The sequence below is a fragment of the Acomys russatus genome, chromosome 10 (assembly GCF_903995435.1).
Source record: "Acomys russatus chromosome 10, mAcoRus1.1, whole genome shotgun sequence".
NCBI classification, from domain to species: Eukaryota; Metazoa; Chordata; class Mammalia; order Rodentia; family Muridae; genus Acomys; species Acomys russatus.
In genome coordinates, this window is record NC_067146.1 from 887,933 (window position 1) to 909,492 (window position 21,560).

The 21,560-nt window shown below is 40.4% G+C and overlaps 1 pseudogene; it reads right to left on the reverse strand.

Moving 5' to 3' along the window:
* Positions 1 to 10,580: 10,580 nt before the first annotated feature.
* Positions 10,581 to 20,697, reverse strand: LOC127194816 (golgin subfamily A member 4-like; annotated as a pseudogene).
* Positions 20,698 to 21,560: the final 863 nt, after the last annotated feature.

A 21,560-nucleotide genomic window follows, 5' to 3' on the forward strand; every position in this document is an offset into this window, starting at 1 on the left:
ACAGTGTCTACAAACATTGAAAAAAATTTCCTTTCTTTAATTAAACAGATGCTTTGATGCTTTGCCAGACCTTCTCCCTTCTCCTTTCTCCCAGGTCTACATAATGCTCTGCCAATCAAATGTGTGTGGAACCAGCCTGTGCATTACCATATTCTCTCAAATAACCTCCTATACAGATGCCCAGATGACTGGCATCATCTCTCTTTGTGATTACTCCACAGGTATTTGCTACCCACACATCCCATGAAGCTTAAGATCCCTCCCTGAGGAAGCTAACTGTACCTCAGGGGACCAAAGTCCTCCCCACTCCCACCCCGCCACCATCTGCTCGGAAAGACAACAGCCTCCAGCCGGAGCCACCTGACAGTGAACCCCTGAAAACAGCTCCATTAGATTAGGACATCCACCACCAACAGACTTGGATTCCTGACAGCCACACATGCTAAACATTACATAGTATTAGAACTTGCTCTGTCTATATAGATGTATCTTAAAATCATTGTTAATACCCAAATTTTACATATTTACATACCAATTTTATATATAAGAATAAGATAATGATAGATACAAGGTACCAGATATTATGTTGTATGAGGTTTATTAAATGAGCATAGGGAGAGAAGGAAAGGGGAAAGGGGTACCCCAGGGAGAGAGAAAGACAGAGACAGGAAGAGTAACAAGAAGAGAGAGTTCTTTATATGTTTTGGATATTAGGCCTTTGTCAGATGTAGGGTTGGTAAAGATCTTTTCCCAGTCTGTAGGCTGATGGGGAGGCCTGGTGGCACTCAGAGGAAGGATAGCAGGCTACCAAGAAGAGACTTGATACCCTATGAGCATATACAGGGGGAGGAGGTCTGCCTCAGTCACAGACATAGGGCAGGGGAGTAGGGGGAAAGCAGGAGGGAGGGAGGAATGGGAGGATACAAGGGATGGGATAATGATTGAGATGTAATATGAATAAATTAATAAAATATATTTCACCCTATTCCCCTCCCCTAGGTCTATGACTGAGGGGGACCTCCTGCCTCACTATATGGTCATAGGCTATCAAGTCTTATCTTGGTAGCCTTCTTATTCTTTCTTTGAATGAGTGCCACCAGGCCTCTCCACCAAGGGGAGGTGGTCAAATATTGGGAACCAGAGTTCATGTCAGAGTCAGTCTCTGCTTTCCACCTAACTGAGGAAAATGTCCCATCCATTGGCTAGATCAGAGTAAGGGTTTGATGTTTACTACTTGTATCATCCTTGGTTAGTATAATAGAAAATTCTCCACCACACAAAAAGGACATATGCTCGACCATGTTCATAGCAACCTTATTCATAATAGCCAGAACTTGGAAAGAGCCTAAATGTCCCTCAGTAGAAGAATGGATAAAGAAACTGTGCTATATTTACACTATGAAATACTACTCAGCCATTAAAAACAAGGAAATCCCAAAATTTGTGGACAAATGGATGGGACTAGAAATGAGTGAGTTAACCCAGAAGTAGAAAGATTCACAGGGTATATATTTTCAGTGTTTCTTAGACATTCAATACTTCAATTTTGGGATTCTGTGTTTAGCTCTGTACCCCATTTTTAAAAATTGGATTATTTGTTTTGTTGGTGTTTACTATCTTGAGTTCTTTATATACTTTGGATAGTAGCCTGTTGCCAGATGTAGGGTTGGTTAAGATCTTTTCCTAGTCTGTAGGCTGTTGCTTTATTCTGTTGACAGTGTCCTTTGCCTTACAGAAACTTTTCAGTTTCTTCTGGTCCCATTTATTAATTGTTGATCTTAGAGCCTGAGCTATCGCTCTTACGTTCAGGCAGTTTCCTCCTGTGCCAATGAGTTCAAGGCTCATCCCCACTTTTCCTTTTAACAAATTTAGTATGTCTGGTTAATGCTGAGGTCTTTAATCCATTTGGACTTTAGTATGGTAAAGGGTGGTTAATATGGATATATTTGCATCTTTCTACATGTAGACATCCAACCAAGAATGGAAAAGTGTTCACCTTTCTTCACATCCTTGACAGAATGTGCTGTCATTTGAGGTTTTAATCTCAGCCATGCAGATGGGAGTAAGATGGGATCTAAGAGTCATTTTGATTTACATTTTCTTGATGACTAAGGATGTTGAACATTTCTTGAAGTGGTTCACAGTCATTAGAGATTCGTCTGTTGAGAATTCTCTGTTTAGCTCTGTATTTCATTCTTATATTGGGTTATTTGATTAGTTTGTGTTTAATTTCTTGAGTTCTTTATCTATTTTTGGTATTAGCCCTCTACTGGATATGAGGTTGTTTAATATCTTGTCTGATACTTTAGAGTGACGTGACCCAGACCCAGAAAGTCACACATGGTATGTATTCACTTATAAGTGGATATTAAGCATTAAGTACAGGATAACCATGTTACAATCCACAGACTCAAAGAAGCCACGGATTATTAAGATTGCTCCATTTCCAATTTTTCTGAACAAGATATGTTTTTATGGCTTTAGTTTCTTAACCTGCTCTTATTGTGGAGATATGTAAACTTCAAACAGTTCTCTTTGTCTTCTGGATACCTTAAAGTCTTGCCTCCCTAATTACTCAGAGAACCCCAATTCCAAAATTGTCCACAGTTGAGTAATGACTCAGCATTTATGGTTACTCAACTCCTCAGATTTATGTCCTTAGGTATAGTGAGTCTCCTGAAGGAGATGATAGTCCTTCCTTTAATACATGGTAAATTTCTTAAAAACTCAAGGCAGATATTTATGATGAAGTCACATGTGAACAGGGGATGCAGATATATTTAGTGTAGTTTTAGCCATATCATTATAGAGCAAGAACTTGGATATCTTTGCTTCTTGTGCGTTTGTTCTTTCACAAGACTTGGGTTCACCTTAGATGGTAGGGAGTGTAGTTCAGAAATTCTAGGAATGGACTTTTCATACTAGTTCTCTGATTCGCTAACTTCAGTTATTCCTCAGTCTATTCTATCCATATATAGGAGGCTCAGGTATATAGAGAGAAGGAAGATGATATTTCCAAAGTTAATTTATAATTACATCCAGCTGCAAGAATATGTAAGTTGTAGAATATCTACACTATCTATAGATTTGGCCACCTACCATCGAAATGAGGGAATCTTTGTTATTCTGTGAAAGAGAGCAAGGTGATATCCAAGAGCAACTTTTCTTCATCAAGGACTAATAATAGTTTAGTCTCTAAATTTTCAGTGCAGGACAAAGGAGGGATTATGGGGAAAGACAGCTAAGATTAAGGGTAATTTTAGGGGTAGTAAAGTCACAATACAGTATCAGCTCCTTTAAAAATATATAAGTAAGTGAAGGCAATCTAAATGAAACCACCAAATAATCAGAAAGGCAGAGCCCCAAATACCCGTCTCTTATTATCAAATGAAGCTCTAAGTACCAAGATTGGATTACAGATAATTGAGGCATTGGCCCAAGGAGTCCAATGGGAATCCTCAAATACCCAAGGGTATGCCGAGACATTTGGTTGTTCCTTACAAACTGACAGCTCCATTGCGGAAGACAATGCCTAATCACCTCATTAAACATGGAGAAGTGGAGCTGGTGCCTACAGAGAGACTTTACCACTACATTCTAGTGTCTTTAGTACAGAAATATACTCAGTTGCTACCACAGAAGAAACATAAACACCAACCTAGGCACCAGCCTTTTGTTCTCTAATGGAGTCCTTCCTACAAAGTATGCTTATGTAATGGTGACACAAAATTTGTGGGGGTAACCATCCAATAGCTGATTTGACTAAGTCACTTTTTGTGAGATGGAACCCATACTTGACCCTACTTGGGTGACCAAGAACCTGAGACTGGATAGCCCTGGGACCTAAGATAAAATAAGTACTATTTTCAAAAATAGCAAAACCAAAGCATAGCAAAATGTAGGCATAAAATGATTCCTAGTAATACCCCATAGCACTCATAGATAAGTACCTTGTTCAGCTGTTATCAGAGAAGCTTACTCCTCCAGCATATGGAGACAAATACAGAGACCCACAACAAGTTAATATGCAGAGTGAAAGACCTTGGTACACTGGGGCCTGAAAGTGATATCTCCATCAAATCCTTTCCCTCAGGGTTCAAGTTACTTTGTATAGAAGAAGGTAAAAACAGTTTAAGAGCCTGAAGTGATGGAAGAAAGTAGAAACAAGACCTTCTAGATCGACGATCAAAGCTTGTATGAACTCACTGAGACTGGGGGGCAATATGTACAAAGCCTGCATGGGTCTACATTGGCTCCTCTGAGTATATATTGTGACTTTGTGTTTAGTGTTTTTAAAGGGTTCCTGGGTATGAAAATGATTTGGTATCTGTGCTTTTTACTTTCTTTTTGGCTCCTTTGTTTGTTTGCTTGTTTTGTTATGTTTGTCCAATTTTGATATGATAGTTCTGTTTAATTTTATTTATTATTTTATTTTACTATTATTCCTTGAAAGTATGTTTTCTAATGTGAGATGGAAAGGGAGTGTATTTGGATGAGAAGGAAGTGGGGAGGATATGGGAGGAGTAGAGGGAAGGAAAAGCATAGTTAGTCTATATTATGTAAGAAAAATTTGTTTTCAATAAAATGAAAAAATGATTAAAAAGAAAGAAATATCAAAGAATAAAAACAAAGTCGAAGCCAGTAGCCCAGCCTTACCAGAATACACAGCTTTGTTTTTGTCTTTTCTCTTCTACACAGCATTACTTCTGTGATAGACATGGACTTTATCTCATGCTGTTGAGACTGAGTGAAACAGTACGTGCAGTTTTAAAGATTTGTGTTTATAACACATGGCTTGATATAATGTAGTGTTTTGATCTCTTGTGTTCTTTCCCCTGAGTGTACTCTTGAGAGTCTTTCAGGGGTGGGAGTTAACCATAACATTTAAAATCCATGGTCCTACCTCATGAATTCATGAAAGAGACACCAACGTTAGCAATATGACTTGTTGTGCATGAACGGATCTGTTAAAATAAAATTAAAAAAATCCATGGCTTTAAGACATAAATGTGTTCTGGATTTGTTATAAGACAGTGATATTTACCTTAGTATTTCGTTGATTTTCATTGCAAAACCTCAGATGGTGGCAAAGTGATCAATGCCGTTGAAGTCAGCCTGGTGAAGAGGGGGGAGATTGATGATCTGGTACCAACCAAATCATGAATTGTGGGCATGGATATATGTTTACACTAGTATGGACATAAACTAGAGAAAATGTGAGGAGGAAGCATAGTTTATCTTTTTTGAATGAATTTATGTAACTCAATTTGTATCAATGACTATATATTTTAATTTTCTATGAAATAGATATAGAACTTGGACTGATTTCTCTTAGAATCATTTCTCAGCATAGTTTACTCCATTATTGTTGGAGTAAAATATAATAGATTAATGTTTTTCTTTTTTTTTTTCTTTTCTTTTTATGAAGGTGACAGTTCTGGAGTGAGCCTCTACCCAGTTCTCATAGTAGTTCTCTTTTTAAAATATATTTTATTAATTTATTCATATTACATCTCAATTGTTATCCCATCCCTTGTATCCTACCATTCCTCCCTCCCTCCCATTTTCCTCTTACTCCTTTCCCCTATGACTGTGTATAAGGGGGACCTCTTCCCCTTGTATATGCTCATAGTGTATCAAGTCTCTTCTTGGTAGCCTGCTATCTGATAGTAGTTCTAAAGGTCTTAATCCAGGAAACCTCAAGGGTTGCAGAATATAAAATATCAACACTTTCCTTTCAGTTACTTTATTCTGGAAGAATAAAGACAATCCAGTCAGTGTCCTAAGGGTTAAAGATCTAAGATGTAAAGATGTGCACTGTGCAGATAAAAGTAACACATGACTTTGGTCGATGTGCCCCTCTGTTTCTCCTTCTATTTATCTATCTATCTAACCTCAGCATCTTTGGCATGAACCTACTGAATGACAGTGTAGTGTTGTTTCTTTTAATCTGCAGACAAAAGGAGCTATTGGAATTCTTCTCTAGGCTTTGCATTAGTATATTCTAGGAACTTAGCAGTTTGGAGTGAGTCATAGAGTACTTCCTGAGTGGGAAAGAATGTTGTATATACATGCTTCCATTTATATCTCTAGGAGTGTTATTCATAACCTAGAAAACTTACTTATCTACTGTAATTAGCAACGCCAACTTACCTTAAAGTCTTAAACATTTTCCTAGCTTCTTCATGTCAGGAAGTTGAACATGCATGTTGGGAATCTGGGGATCTGAGAGCAGCAGAGGAAGCTCTAGGAGGAGCTTATCTGTCACTGAAAAATCTCCAAGTACCTTAGTGATATGATAAAATAAACAGCAGAAGACACAGCAAGTATCACACTATCACATATCTGGTGCTCTGATATAATTTGACTTTATAATCATATAATTCATGTAGAAAAGTTGGGAAGTAGCACTGGAAGCCATTTATTTGGGCTTACAGTTCCAGAGATTAGAGTCCATCATGGATGGGGGAGACATGGCAGCAAGAGGCAGCCTGCCGACAAGAGCTGGAAGCTAAAGGTCACATCTTCAACCCAAAGAGGAAGCTGAATGAGTGAACAGGAAAGTAAGAAGAGGCAATAAACCCTCAAAGCCTACCCTTAGCCACATATTTTCCTCCAGCAAGGTTCTCACTGCTAAAAGTTTCACGACTACTGCAAAAATTACCACCAACCAGGGATTAACTGCTTCTATACAGTCACCTATGGGCAACATTTCTCATTCAAGATACCATGTCTTTTTCTTTTTATTTAGATAAGTAGACGAGTGGTAAGAAAGGTAAATTTCTTTGGTGACAGGGGATGGGGCATTGGAGCAACTAACTTAGAACCCAAGGAGGTGTATGTAGCTGGTAGAGTCACCGAGTTGGGTGATGCTGTTAAGTTACATAAGAAAGGCACCTTTTCTACATCTGTGCCTCTTACTAGTAGACGAGATCTTTTAGTGCTGAAAAGTTCTTGTATTGTTGAAGTAAGAGCACACTCAAGCTCTCAGAACTATTGTCAAAGACTCAGGTCACCAACCAGATATGTAGCCCTAATTGGCATTTCAGCCTCTTTGCATGCCAATGACCAAATTCTCCTCAAGCAATCTTGGGTTTTGCCTTTGAGTGAAATCTCGTTCTGTTCTATTCTGTGTGTGTGGTTACACTTGTGTGTATGTGCAGGTAGGTGTGCTCCCCTGTGCATACAGGTTTGGAGGCCAGAGCTGGGCTGTAAGGATATATCTCTATTGATCTACAGCTTATATTTTGGACAAGGTTTTACACTGACCCTGGAGCTCCTTGTTTATCTAGACTGGATGCCATCAGGCTCCTAGAATAAGTCTGTCTCCAGTGCTGTGGCTACAAGCATAGTCAGCCACTCTTGGTGCTTTACATGAATGCTGAGGATTCAAGTGCAAGCCCAAAAGCCTGTGCTGGAAGTGAATGATAAAAATAAATAAAAAGAAAGTACATGATTACTCCTGGGTATGGTAGAGGGGCATATTAGAGAAAGGGAGAGCAGAGCCAGAGGCAGCGATATCTGGGAGAATCCCGAGTGAACATAACTCTGAGCCCCTCCCAGTGAGGAGAGTGGGGAGAGGAGGGGAGGTCCAACAGAGTAAATGGTAGGTGAAAGAGCCTGGCTGCAAAAATGGATGGATTACATATGGAAGGGCAACTGGGGAAGAGCAGTCCAGTATCTGGGCAGAAGAAATATAGGATAGGAGGCAGGGTTGCCAACCATAGTCTACAACAGGTAGGGTCTGAGGGATGCTGGGAGAACCTGGTTGCCAGGTTCACTTTGATATGCTAAATAGGCACTTCTGCCTTTTGTCCTAGGTTTGGGACCTAATAGTAAGCATCTTACCCACCAAGCCATCTATACAGAGTTGACTCATTTTGATATTTAAATGTTTTACTTGCATGTAGCACAGTTTTGCTTCTGAAAATTACCCATTTTTTCATAACATTTTTCTTTCTTTCTTTTTTTTTATTAATTTATTCTTGTTACATCTCAATGTTTATCCCATCCCCTTGTATCCTTTATCCTTCCATTCCTCCCTCCCCCCCACCATTTTCCCATTATTCCCCTCCCCTATGACTGTTCCTGAGGGGGATTACTTCCCCCTGTATATTCTCATAGGGTATCAAGTCTCTTCTTGGCTACCTGCTGTCCTTCCTCTGAGATTCCATCTTACACCCATCAGAATGGCTAAGATCAAAAATTCAAGCGACACCACATGCTGGCGAGGATGTGGGGAGAGAGGAACACTCCTTCATTGCTGGTGGGAATGCAAACTAGTACAGCCACTTTGGAAATCTATCTGGTGCTATCTCAGAAAAATGGGAATAGGGCTTCCATAACATTTTTCAAAACATGCAATTTCACGTAGTGCAAAATGCAAACCCTTAGACTTTTGTAGTTTTATTTTTCAGGAATTCTTGTTAATTTCCAAAAGCTCTTAAACACTTGTTAAGAAGAAAATTCATGTACATACTGATATATATATATATGCACATGGTAGATAACATCTTTAGACTCATATACATTTTTACTATGGAAACACTATCTAACACAGAATGTTTGGGGTACTTGTTAGACTGGGGCATACAGTTTATAGAGCCTAAATCTAATAAAATCCTAGGAGTGCTAAATAAACCCTGAATTTCAGAAGCAGTATTTGTTGTTTTCAGGAATGTTGTATTTAAATATACTTATTTTGTAGTGAGAAAAGATTGCAATACTAAGTGATATTTAGAGGGAAAATGGGAGTAAGAGGTTCTCTAGAAGGCTCAAACTTTTATATAAGCACAGCTATATTATTCCATGTCATCTGGCAGATCTTTTAGATGAATAGACATATATGGCAAATTAGTGAAATTAGCTACAGATCAGTAAAGCCCGGTAGAAGGTTTCAGATCTTACTGACAGGCTTCTGCAGTGATGTCATTCCATTTACATTAGAGAAATATTTTGCAGAAAAGCGTATTGCATACTTCTCTACATATCCAATAAAACCACAAGAAACAAAAAGCTCTGGAGACATACTGCTCAATATAATTTTCATAGGCAGAGATGCAAATTATAAATGCAAATTTAAATTTAACACATAGTAGAAATTCTGCAATAAAATTTGACTCAACCTGGGCTATGAGTTTTTAGCTATAGAAATTAAAGAAAAAAAAAACTATTTTCAAATGAGAAAAGAGGTTTAAATGGTAGCTTTGTCCTTAAGTGAATATTGTTCCCAATAAGAATAAAAAGAAATTAGCATGAAGTCAGGAAGCTTGAGTATAATATAAACACACACATACACATACACACATACACACACATACACACACATATGCACATACACACATACACACACACATATACACATACACACATACACACACATACACACACATACACACATACACACACATACACACACATACGCACATACACACATACACACACATATACACACACATACACACATACACACATACACACACATACACACATACACACACATACACACATACACACACATGCACACACATACACACATATACATACACATATACACATACACACATACACACACATACACACATACACACACATACACACATACACACACATACACACTATATATATGTAATTTTATGTTATTTAAATTTGTATATATGATGTAGTTATAATTTAGTCCAATTAAAACTATTAACTTCTTGTTAAGGTCAAATATTGATAGATGTTTACTTCCTCAACTGTTCTGCTACAGATTTTAAGGAAAAGCTACAAAAGCATGCACTGAGGACCCTTGACAATTCAAACTCCCTTTTAAAGGTGGCTTTTAGAATTGTCTAAAGCAGATACAAATTTGAAACTATAGCTCAGGGAAATAATTCTAGACATAAAAACAATACTGATACTTGTAGGCCTGAAACATAACTTTCTTTAGAAAGGAAATAACCTGCCCCACTAAGAAACCTTAGGCTAAAGAGAGGGTTGTACATGGCCAATGTCTGATACAGGTGTTGAAAAGCAAGATTCCAGAAAAAAGTATCCCCAGGGCCATTATAAAAGGAAACAGGGCTTTGCCTCCTCTGTAAAGATGTAAATCAGTATAAGAGACAATGTGGTCCCTTCAGGAGGGATGGTTTTAGCTCCTATATTTTACACGTGCTATTGGTGTTAGTGTCCCAATTACATCTCAGTCTTTTTGAACAACTTTCTTTCCCTTCCCTGAGTTCTGAGCCTCATATAGGAGCACTGGCTTTCAGAAGGATATGATTCCATTTTCTTGCCCAGATAAACTGGAGTTTCTGAATCTGGTCCTTCTTACAGCACCCAAAAACACCTTCCACTTATTCATGTGTAGTACCAAAGAGCAACCCTGCAGAGCATCTGCTTCCCATGCTTTGAGGTCTTGAGGCCTACTTTACCATCTGTCAGAATTTCTTTCACCTACTTTGGACCTTTGTTCACAACTCATTCCTATTAAAAACAAAAAACAAAACAAAACAACAACAACAACAAAAAACAAAACAAAAAACAAAAAAAAACAAAACCAAAAAAAACAGCTCAGCGCTCCTTGCCTTCATTTATAGCTAGCCACATTTGCTCTGTCTTGGCTCCATGGGAAATGTGTAGGCAGTGTTTGAGATAGTCATAGTTTCTTGTTTGTAACTGATTGAAAAAAGCAACAAAAATTATCACAATGCTACAATTCGTGGTGAGGACCACAGACTGTCTAGGGCTCCTTGGTTTCAAATCACTGCTCTTTGCTGTGATCTGATGACTGTGTTCCTGGAGGAGAATGGGCTGGAGAAAAGCCAAGCAATATTCAGATGGCTCCCAGCACTGTCTCTCACTCTTACTCGTCCTGAGTATTTAGACCACCACAATACTGACCTTGCCACTCTTTAAAAGTGGCTCTTACCTTCTTTTTTTAAAGCACCAGGCATACCATTTTTATTTTTGTACTGTTTTTTATTTAAATTTATTTTTTAAAAAGTTATTCACTTTACATCCCAATTGTAACCCGCTCCCTCATCTCCTCCAATTCCTATTCTCCCTCCCTGTTCCTGCCTATGTCCCTCCCCTAAATCCTCACAGAGGCGGAACCCTCCTCCCCTACCAACTGGCCCCAGCCTATCAAGTCTCATCTGGACTTCGTGCATCCTCTTCCTCTGTGGAATAGAAAGGCACCCCGCCAGTGGAAGTGATCAAAGAGCAGGCAACAGAGTCCATGACAGAGACAGCCCCTGTTTGCCTTAATAGGAGACTCATACAGAGACTGAGCTGCATATCAATTACATCAGAGCATGGGTCTTTGTCCTCTCCATGCACAGTCCTTAGTTGGTAGCATCAGTTTCTGCTGGCTTGCAAGGCCCAGATTTGTTGACTCTCTTGGTCTTCTTGTGGATCTCCTTGACTTCTCTGGGTCTTTCTATTCTCCCACACACTATTCTTCCATAAGGCGACCTGTGCTCTGCCCAAAGTATGACTGAGTCTCAACATCTGCTCTGCTCCCCTGTTGGGTGAAGTCTTTCAGAGGACATCTATGGTAGGCTCCCACCGTAGTCTCTCTCTTCAACTGCCTCCAGCGTCTATTCTATATACTCTTTTGTGTAGAATTAGGCGTCCTCCCTAGTGTCCTCCTTGTTATTTGGCTTCTTTAGGTCTGTGGATTGTAGTATGCTCATCCTGTATTATATGGCTACTACCCACTTACAAGTGAGTAAATACAATGTGTGTCTTTCTGGGTCTGAGCTACTTCATTCAGGATGATCTTTTCCAGATCCATCTATTTGTCTGCACATTTCATGATGTCTTTGTTTTTTTTTTTTTTTATTAATTTATTCTTGTTACATCTCAATGTTTATCCCATCCCTTGTATCCTCCCATTCCTCCCCCCCCCCATTTTCCCATTATTCCCCTCCCCTATGACTGTTCCTGAGGGGGATTACGTCCCCCTGTATATTCTCATAGGGTATCAAGTCTCTTCTTGGCTGCTTGCTGTCCTTCCTCTGAGTGCCACCAGGTCTCCCCCTCCAAGGGACATGGTCAAATGTGAGGCACCAGAGTATGTGAGAAAGTCGTATCACACTCTCCACTCAACTGTGGAGAATATTCTGACCATTGGCTAGATCTGGGAAGGGGTTTAAAGTTTACCTCCTGTATTGTCCTTGGCTGGTGCCTTAGTTTGAGCGGGACCCCTGGGCCCAAATCTGCCTATCACATTGTTCTACTTGTAGATTTCTAGGACCATCTGTATCCTTTTATTTTGCTATTCTCCCATGCGTCTCTCATTTAGAGTCCCAATAGGATGCCTTCCCCTCTGTCCCAGTTTCCTGGTAAGTGAAGGCTTTCGTGGGACATGCCCCTTGGGCTAGTATGCAGATATAAGTGAGTATATACCATTTGATTCTTTCTGCTTCTGGGTTAACTCACTCATTATGATCATTTCTAGCTCAATCCATTTATCCACAAATTTCGGGAATTCCTTGTTTTTAATAGCTGAGTAGTATTCCATAGTGTATATGTACCACAGTTTCTTTATCCACTCTTCTACTGAGGGACACTTAGGCTGTTTCCATGTTCTGGCTATTATGAATAAGGCTGCTATGAACATTCTTTGTTTTTTTTTTAATATCTGAACATATGTCATTGTGGAGATGTACTACAGTTTCTTTATCCATTCTTTAGTTGAGGGACATCTGGGTTTTTTTTTCCCAGTTTCTGGCTATTGTAAAAAAAAAAAAAGCCTCTATGAACATAGTTGAGCAAATGTCCTTGTTGTATGGTGGAGCATCATTTGTGTATTTTCCCATATATTCAAACAGCACTTTTGCAAATATTCAAACTTAGTAGGTTCTCTTAAGAGTGAGACCTCAGTGTGATACAAATTGCCATTTTCTAAGATGTCCTCCCATTTGTTGTACACACACGTCTTTTTATGTCTTTTCAGTCAGTCTTCTAAATTATGAACCTGCTCTCCCAGCTCCTATTCCTTCAGCTTGGAGTCGCTGATCAGAGTGGTCTACTGGGCTAGCTGTGTCTGTAGCTCTATAGTTGATACAGTGTCTTCTGGCCTTTCCATTTGCTCTAGCCTGTGCTCGTATTTCTTCTGTAGCTCCTCAAGCTGAGTCTACAGGTCATTTACTTTTTCAGTCATTTCTTCTTCCCAGGCATCAAGGATATCCTCGTATCTTCTGGCTGTCCTTTTGAGAGCATCATCTTTTTCTGCAATCTTTCTATGCAACTGCTGTGTCTCTTCTTGATGGCTTTCCAGAAGCTCAGCTTCCCACTTTCTGGGCCTTATTGGTGGTCTCCTTGACATTCCTTTTCCAGTTCCTGATTTTTCTGTGCCAGTTATATGTTAAACTCCTGCCTCAGCTGCTTCAGTGTCGAAGTGTGCTTCAACTCAAGAGCTTCTTGCTCCTGTTTGAGCTCCTCCTCTGCTTCCTGCTTACATTCTTTCTTCAGGATGTCTAGGTCCTGCTGATGCTCCTTGCTCAGTGCTCGAAGATCTCACTGCAGCCTGGCCACCTCCTTGCTTAGCCTCTGCTTTTCCTGCTCTGCTCCTGTTAACTTTGACTCCAGGTCCTTGTCGTGGGAGTCCATGTTATCCCCCAATTTTAGTTGGATCACATGTAATTTGGAATTTTCCTTGGGACTATCTTTCAACATTTCCACAGGATTGTTTTCCACCATCCGTTTCTTGCTGTGAAGCTTGAGATTTTTTTTCACATTTTAATGTCAACTTTTCCATCTCAACTCTATTTGCTTTTCTCTCTTTTACTAAGTCTGACCTCAGCTCTCTTGTCTTTTGCTCCTGGGTCAGGCAGGTCAGCTCTATTTCCTGGAGGGTTTTCTGGACACTGTAAACCACACTTGCCCAACACAGCTATGGAATATTTCTTCTTTTTTTCTTCAAGTTCTTTTTGACGAAATCCTATCAAACATTGATCTTGGAGTTGTTTGGCTCTGGTGTGGCCTGACTTTACAGAGATTTCAGACAGAGATACCGTTGTCTCACCTTCCCCCTGCCCCAGTCTGTAGTGTCTCCTTTCCAGTTAAATGCCTTTGAAGTGTGCAGATCTTTTCTTCATACACCTTCTGTGTGCAGCCTTCACCATCTACTGCTTCTGGCTGGAGTACCAAGACCATATTTTCTATGGATTGGGGGCACAACTGTTATTTCTGACTGTGGAGAGTGTTCTAGGAATTTAAGAGTTTCGTTCTTTCTTATAATTTTGCACTCGGCTCACTCAACTGTTTTTGTCTCTCTTTTTCATATTGTTTTTTTCTCTTCCATCTGAGACAGTAACTGCATCTTGATGGCAGCGATCTTCTGCTCAGTCCTCCTCTTCAGCTCCACTTTTGCAGCGCTTTCTAACTCAAGCTTGTCCTCTAGAGCCTTTAACTCCCCGACTCTGCTCCTCACAGCTGAAGTCACATGTTCTAGTTCTTTCTTCACGATCCCAAGTTCAGCTTCCAGAATGAACGCGTGGTTTTCTAGTCTCAGGACGTTTTCCTCAGCCTCCCCAACCTTGTTGTCTTTCTCCTCTTCCAACTCTTTCAAGCGTAGAAGTTTCTGAACAGGTTCATTGTGCTCCGTGTCCTTCTGCTGCTGTGACTCTTCAGGGACTCAACTTCCTTTCTTCTCTGAGTCACGGTCCTCTAACTCAGCAACCCTTGCCACCTGAATCTTTAACCCCGTCTCTAAGTCACACTCTGTTTTTCCTCCATCTTGCTCTTCCTGTCTTCCATCCCACCCTTTTTAAACATTCAAATCTTTTATCCTACGTTTTAAGGTCTTCCTTCAGTTAATGGATCTGCTCATCCTTTTCACTGGCTTCTTTGGCTTTCAAGTCAAGCTGTGTCTGCAGGTCTTTAATTGTGCTTTGGTACTGTGCAAATCAGGGCTGTGCTTTTCTCTTCCCTTCTGAGAACTTGTTGGACCAATGATCCACCTACTCAAGAGCGGACACTTTCTTCTTACTCAGAGCAGCGTCAGCTCGCACAGACAGGTCTTACAGCTGACCTTGTAACTCCAGCTGCTCCTCCTCGTGCTGCCTGCTCAGTGATAAAATGGCTGCTGCCTTGTCACTTAGGCTGAGGTCACTGAGCCCACTTAGTTGTTTGTGAAGACTGTCAATGTCAGAGTTCTCTCTAAGCTCTTCTCGCAGGAGTGTGACGGCATTGATGTTTCCCGATAACTCTTTCTCCAACTGAGTGATGCATGACTCCTTTTCAGAGACCACCTACTGCTGCCTCTTTCTGTAAGGCTTCCTTTGCTGTGACAGATCTTCAGTATCTGCTTTCATGGTCTTAATCTCATTTTCTCTTTCTTCCAACTGATGGATAAGCTGTTGAAAAGAGCTCTTTAGTGTACATTGCTCCTCTGTTAGCTGGTTAAGTTGTCCTTGTAACTTTTCATGAGCAGTGCCTCCCCATATATGGCCATGGGCCGCTTGCTGACAGCAGGACAGCCTAGAGAAAATGGCATCAGTCCTGTCCCTGCTGAGCAGCTCCTGTGTTTTGACTTCTAACAAAGCTTTACTTTTCTCACAGCGACTATCTAGCTGAGACGCTCTTTCCTCAAGCACGGCTTGAAGTTCAAGCTTTTGTCTCCCAGGCTCTTCTTCCTGCTTTTGTGTGAATCCGTCCAGCTCTGGAGCCCCTCCTCTGAGGCCCACACCTTGCCTGTCAGCTCAGAAAACCCTCAGCTTGTCCTATTCTGCCAGCATTTTCAGCTCACCTAGCTCCTCTGGAAGAGAAACCTTTTCATTCGGAGAACAACCCGAATCAACTTCCAGTTTTTCAGCTTGTCACTTCTGGTTCCGACTGCTTCACTTGCAGCTTCTCCAAGGTCTTTTTTATTCATGTCATGTATGTGGGCCTGGAAAAGACTCTCCTTTTCCTTTTATTAAGGCATCGTTTTCTTGCCCTTGCTTCTCTCTGTGCTCTGCTCCTCTACTGCAGCCAGGTGCTGCTGCTGCGTGAGGCTCTGGCATCTCTCCGCCCACAGGTGGAGGCCCTGGGCTTCTGTCCTGTGCTTCTCAGCCAGTGCAGCAAGCTCTTTACTGTGCTTTGTTCAGCTTCCAGATGGACAGGACAGCCCAACGCTCGGACTGAGCTCTGCTTTCTTGTAAGCTTTTTTTCAAAGAGGCCTCCAATGCAAGAATTCCAGGTCAGTAAGCCTCTGCTTCTTGACCAAGTTCCTGGAGAGTATTTTCACTCTCTGTAAAACTTGTCATCCCTCCCGCCCACCTCCCACCCCCGCAACTCTAACTCTTCTAGAGCTAAGGATTCTTGCTGCTCTTTTTTCTTGAATGAGCTTCAAATATTCTGGTTGACTCTTTTTCAAGAGCCATTTTCATTTGCTCACGCAGCTCCCTTTCTTGGGCCTCAAGTTTTCTAGTCAGTTCCTGCTCTTTGCTGGCCAGCTCCTCTGTGTGCAGCTTCTCAAGTTCATCGAGTTGTTCTTCTGAGGTCCTTTTCACCATGCTGATAGCGTCCTGTGGCGCTCCTCGGTTGCTCTCTCAACAGCCTTTATCTGTTTCTTCATCTCTGCTGTCATTCTCCGTGTTTCTCCATCTTTTTGGGCTGTACTCAAGGCTTTTTTCAAGTACCTCAAAAGCAGCCCTTTCAGACTTTGCTTTTTGCTCCCGCAATTCCTCTCCCTGGGTAGTTATCTGTTTGATATGGCTACAAGCTGATCAACAACTCCTTCTTTCAGTTCCAGGGTCTCATGCATCTGCCACTTTGTCTCTGTTATAACTGTTCCCTCATCTTGTTCAAGTTGTTCAGTTAAGTTCTTTGCTTCACGAAACTGAGAGATGGTGAGTCTTCTCAGCCGTGTGAAGCTCCTTCATCTTTTTGAGCTCCTGCTGCCTTTCATCCAGCGGCTCCTGCAGTGCTTGCTTCTCCCTGACCTTCTGGAAGTGTGCACTGCTCCTTAGGAGACCAGATGGTTTCTCTACAACACTGAAGCAGGTTCTCCTGACATTTCACTCTTTGCTGGAGCATTTCCAGGGTTTTAATGGGAGTTATGCCTCCCACTGGCTCCCCTACATCCTCTATCTTCTCTTTGTCACTGTCCATTTCTGTCTGGAGTTCCACTGGAGGGAGTGGTTTTGGTATATCAACACTCATCTGGCCATTTTGTAATCGCTGCTTTAGGAGAGAAACCTGAAATTTGAGAACATGAATATACCAATCTTTCTCCTCCAAACATGCCTCCAACTCCTCCTGGAGATGTTTCATTGCCTCCTGGCCCATTTGCAGCTTCTCTCTTAATCCTGAAATTCTCCCAAGTGATTTATCTTAACTCTGACTCAATATACCTTGTAGCTTTTTCTTCTCTCTCTGAAGAGTCTGACATACTGTGATGAGCTCTGATTATTTCCCTCTGTAGCTACTTAAGCTTTGTCCCAATCTTCACAACCACTGACGCAATTGCTCTCTGTTGAGACTGTCTGAATTCTCTGATGTGTCTTCAGCCTTGCTCTCCAGATCAGAAGGCAAACCAAAGGTCAAGTTGGGTCACAGACTCTCTGGAAGGTATTCAGACCAAGGACTGATTAGAAAACGAGAACAAAGATTACTTTATGGGACTTCAAAACACAGACTCCACTGAAGGTGCTTGAAGTTGGAGTTTCTGCACAAAAGTCTGTGTATCACCTGACTGAGGAGGGGATGACTCACTTCTGTTAACACCAGCAGGAGCTTTTGTAGATGGAGCTGATGCGTTCTCTCTGTTGGGTGTCACATTATTAATCTGGTCTGTAAATGAAGCTATCCTGCTTCTAGTCCTTGTTGGTGTTGAAGACCTGGAGGAAACCCATCTCTCAGGCTGGGTCAGTCCTAAGTGGGAAAATTCTGAGGTCAGATGTCATGCCACCCTGCAAGGGATGGAGTTTGGGAGAAGCCAGGGCTCCTACAGAACCTGGAGGGTCCCCATTTCAGAAATTTTTTAGATCTAACATTTTCTTTGATGGATGCATCAATTTCTTCAATTGTATCTTCTACACCCATGATTCTTTCCTCCAACTCTTGTATTCTGTTGGTGATGCTTACCTCTGTATTTCCTGTTTTCTTCCCTAAGTTCTCCATCTCCAGGATTTCCTCAGTTTGTGCATTCTTTATTGTTTCTATTTCTATCTTCCGATCTTGAATCATTTTATTGATTTCCCTCACCTGTTTTTTTTTTTTTTGTATTTTCCTGCATTTCTTTAAATGATTTGTTCCGTTCCTTTTTCTGTTTGTATTTTCCTATATTTCCTTGAGTAATTTACTCATTTCCTCTTTTAAGGCCTCAATCTGATTGTATTTTCCTATATTTCCATAAGAGTCTCCTCTTTAAAGGCTGCTATCAACTTCATTAGCATAGCTAATGTGTTTCAGTTGTGTTAAGGGATGTAGGGCTGCTTGCTGTGGGATAACTGGGTTCTGGAGATGCCACATTCCTCTGACTTTTATTGATTGTGTTTTTATGCTGGTCTTAGGCCATCTAATTGTCTCTGGTGTGAGATGGTAGTTCCTTATGCCTGATGAAGTTCTTGGGGTATAGGAGGAGTCCTGGGCAGGAAGCTAGATTTCTGCAGGAGCCATCCTCAGATTGGGGGTATGGTCTCTGGTGGTTATCAAGAAATTACCCATGGCTCCCCTCATATATATGATCCTGAGGACCAACTGGACTCTTTGTGGTCCTGAGGACCCTCCTCTTACCAGTTTATCTATTTTAATTTCCAATATACATTATATATAAATAATAAAATAAATAAATATTTAATTGATATTCATATAAATATATTTACATGTATATTTAGTAAATATATAATTTATTATATATTCTATATATGTTATAAAGATGTAATATATAGACTATATATTCTATTTTCTTTAGTTCTAATTGTTCTGTTTTCATCAACTATAATTCTTATTACAGATCATGTTAAAATGGTTTTTCATTTGGTTGTTTGTCTCTGTTTTCCAGGATAGTACATACTGTGGTACAGTATGTAGAAAGATGCTGGGACAACTTCTAGAGCCTATGCCACAGCATGTCTGGTAAGCTGCAGGGTCAGCTCACCCACATCTACACCAGCTCTTCCATGGTGCCCCAGACTGGGGTGGGGTCAGATCTCCTGGCCTGTCACAGGTAGCAAAGGGCAGGGTGCTAAGGAGGGGAGGGTCATTTTTACCCCACCCATAATTTCTCATGTCTGGACACAGACTGGGACTACTCTTCTATTCTCATGCCACCAGCTGCTCACTGATGCCCATGCCATTTGGCTAGAACAGATTCAAATAGTGTCTGGAAATTGTCTGATGTAGAAATGTATATGAAACAGCAAAGAGAGGACTTAAAAGACTACTTTTTCTAGACATCTGCAGTGCCAATCATAGAGATAATCTCTCTTTATGACTTTGACTGTTTCAATGATCCCTTTAAAGTAGAACTGTACAGAATTTATAATTCTGGCTGACATGTTATCTAGTCTAGTGCCTTCCAGATTTTTTAAAGGAATTCTTTTATTTTTGAGATTATAATATAATTACATCATTTCCCTTTTGCCTTAAGATCATGAATATGTACTACAGTTCCTGGCTTTTTGTGGGTCCTTGGGATTCAAACTCAGGTCCTTATACTGGAAGACAAGTACCATATATACTGATTTAACTCTCTAGCCCTTCCATCTTTTTTCTTTTTCTTCTTAAAGATCGTCTGTCCTTTTTAAAAAATGTCAATGGATACTAAGAACTCTTGGAAGATCAATGTAAAAAAATTACGATACCTTGCTAACTTTGGGGATGGATTTTGGAAGCAACACAAAATAATACATGGAGAAGCTTATAAGAAATTTGTTTAACAGACTGTAATCAATGTTTCACTCATTTTACTTAGAGAAAATTACATTCGTTTAGAAAAACACACGAGGCTTTCACTAATGCCTTGGGGCAGTAAGATAGGCACAGCACCTATCTACTGTGATGGGCGCCACTGCCACATCATTGGCAGATGCCTTTGTCTTTAGTAATGTCAACCACTTTGGCAAAATGTAGAGTTGCTGGAAGAGATGAAGACAAAAGTTATCTCTCACACCCTCTAGGGTCCTCCTATTTGTCCTGCTAGGACCAAGTAACTGCTTCCTGGGATTTGATTTCCTCAATCATTTGTAAATCATTCTTGCTGTTAGTCTTCCTCTCTCAATGTCTTCTACAGCTTTAGAAGCCAGGAATTGTTCTCATGGGCTTCTTTTCCACCCACCACCTTGGCTTTCTGTGCTTCCACCTGGAAGATCTGCAGGCTTGTTTATGCACCCAGTGTTTCCTCTTTGGCAGGTAGTTCTTTCTACTTACTTGTAACTAAAAAGACCCAAAAGTAGGTGATAGGATACTCATTACAATGGCAGCAGGTTTGTATATCCTTCAAGGTACCTTCCAGGAAGTCATTACTTACAATGTAATCTTTGAACTGAAGGAGAGAGAGATGGCCTCCATTAGTCTAGAAAATGTAAATAAAGGGGCAATACAAGAGAAGTGATAGCAGAGATGTGGACTAGAGGTACATACACCCTACATTCACAGTGGTAATGTCATTCCATAGGCTGGATTTACTAGGCTTTCTTTCTTCACACCTTCAGAATCATGCCTGAGAAATCTGAGTGTGCGATTCAGGAGGATGCAAGTGAATCCACTGGGCAAGGACATTCATCCTACTCTGGGTGTTTCCTTTGGCGTGAGCTAGAGTTCTGGTAAATGATTCGTGTGAACTTTTACTATGTGACGCACTGAGATGGGAGGCCAGTTGTGTAAGTTCATAGGAGAGGAAAACGTTTTGTTACAGTGATGGCAAGCCCTGAGCTGCAACCTCTTCTAACTGTGTGTCAATTGAATAAACCTCCTGCTCCCACTTGTTACAAATGTAGGATTAAAGGTTATACCAGTTGCCCATGTCTGGACATTATTAAATAAGCAAATGATCTTAAAGGCCAATTTCTTTGCTTTTTAAACCCAAGAGTGCTTGTCGGCCTAAGACATCGATTGTATGTATTGGATCTACTGTCCATGTATCTACTTACCACCAGACACTCTTTATAGTCTGTTTTAAGTTTAAGTTAAGCAAAGTGATTTCCTCCTTTTTATTTGCCAATCTTAGAACATCTAAATCAAATAAAATTGGTTTTGGAACCTTTTAGAGAAAAGAAAAACAGAGCACTGAGATCAGAGACCTGCATATTGGAGAAAGCACTATTCTTGAATGAGGCAAGGCGATAGAACAAAGGGGGGAGGGAGATGGCTTGAATCAACTATTAAGCATGAGATTCCCCAGGAATCTTTGTGTGTTGGCTTTGAAAGATTGTGTTGTTAAATTAAGCAACAAACAGTGTTTAAACTGGAGCATCCTTTTTCCCAGTTATAAATAACAGATTTTAAAGTGGAAAGATTATCTACTATTTCACGCCATTTCTTTTCTTTATATATTATACACACACATATATATGTATGTATGTATTTCTTTTTATTAAACTTTTAAAATTTTTACATATATTTATGTTATTACACATATATAC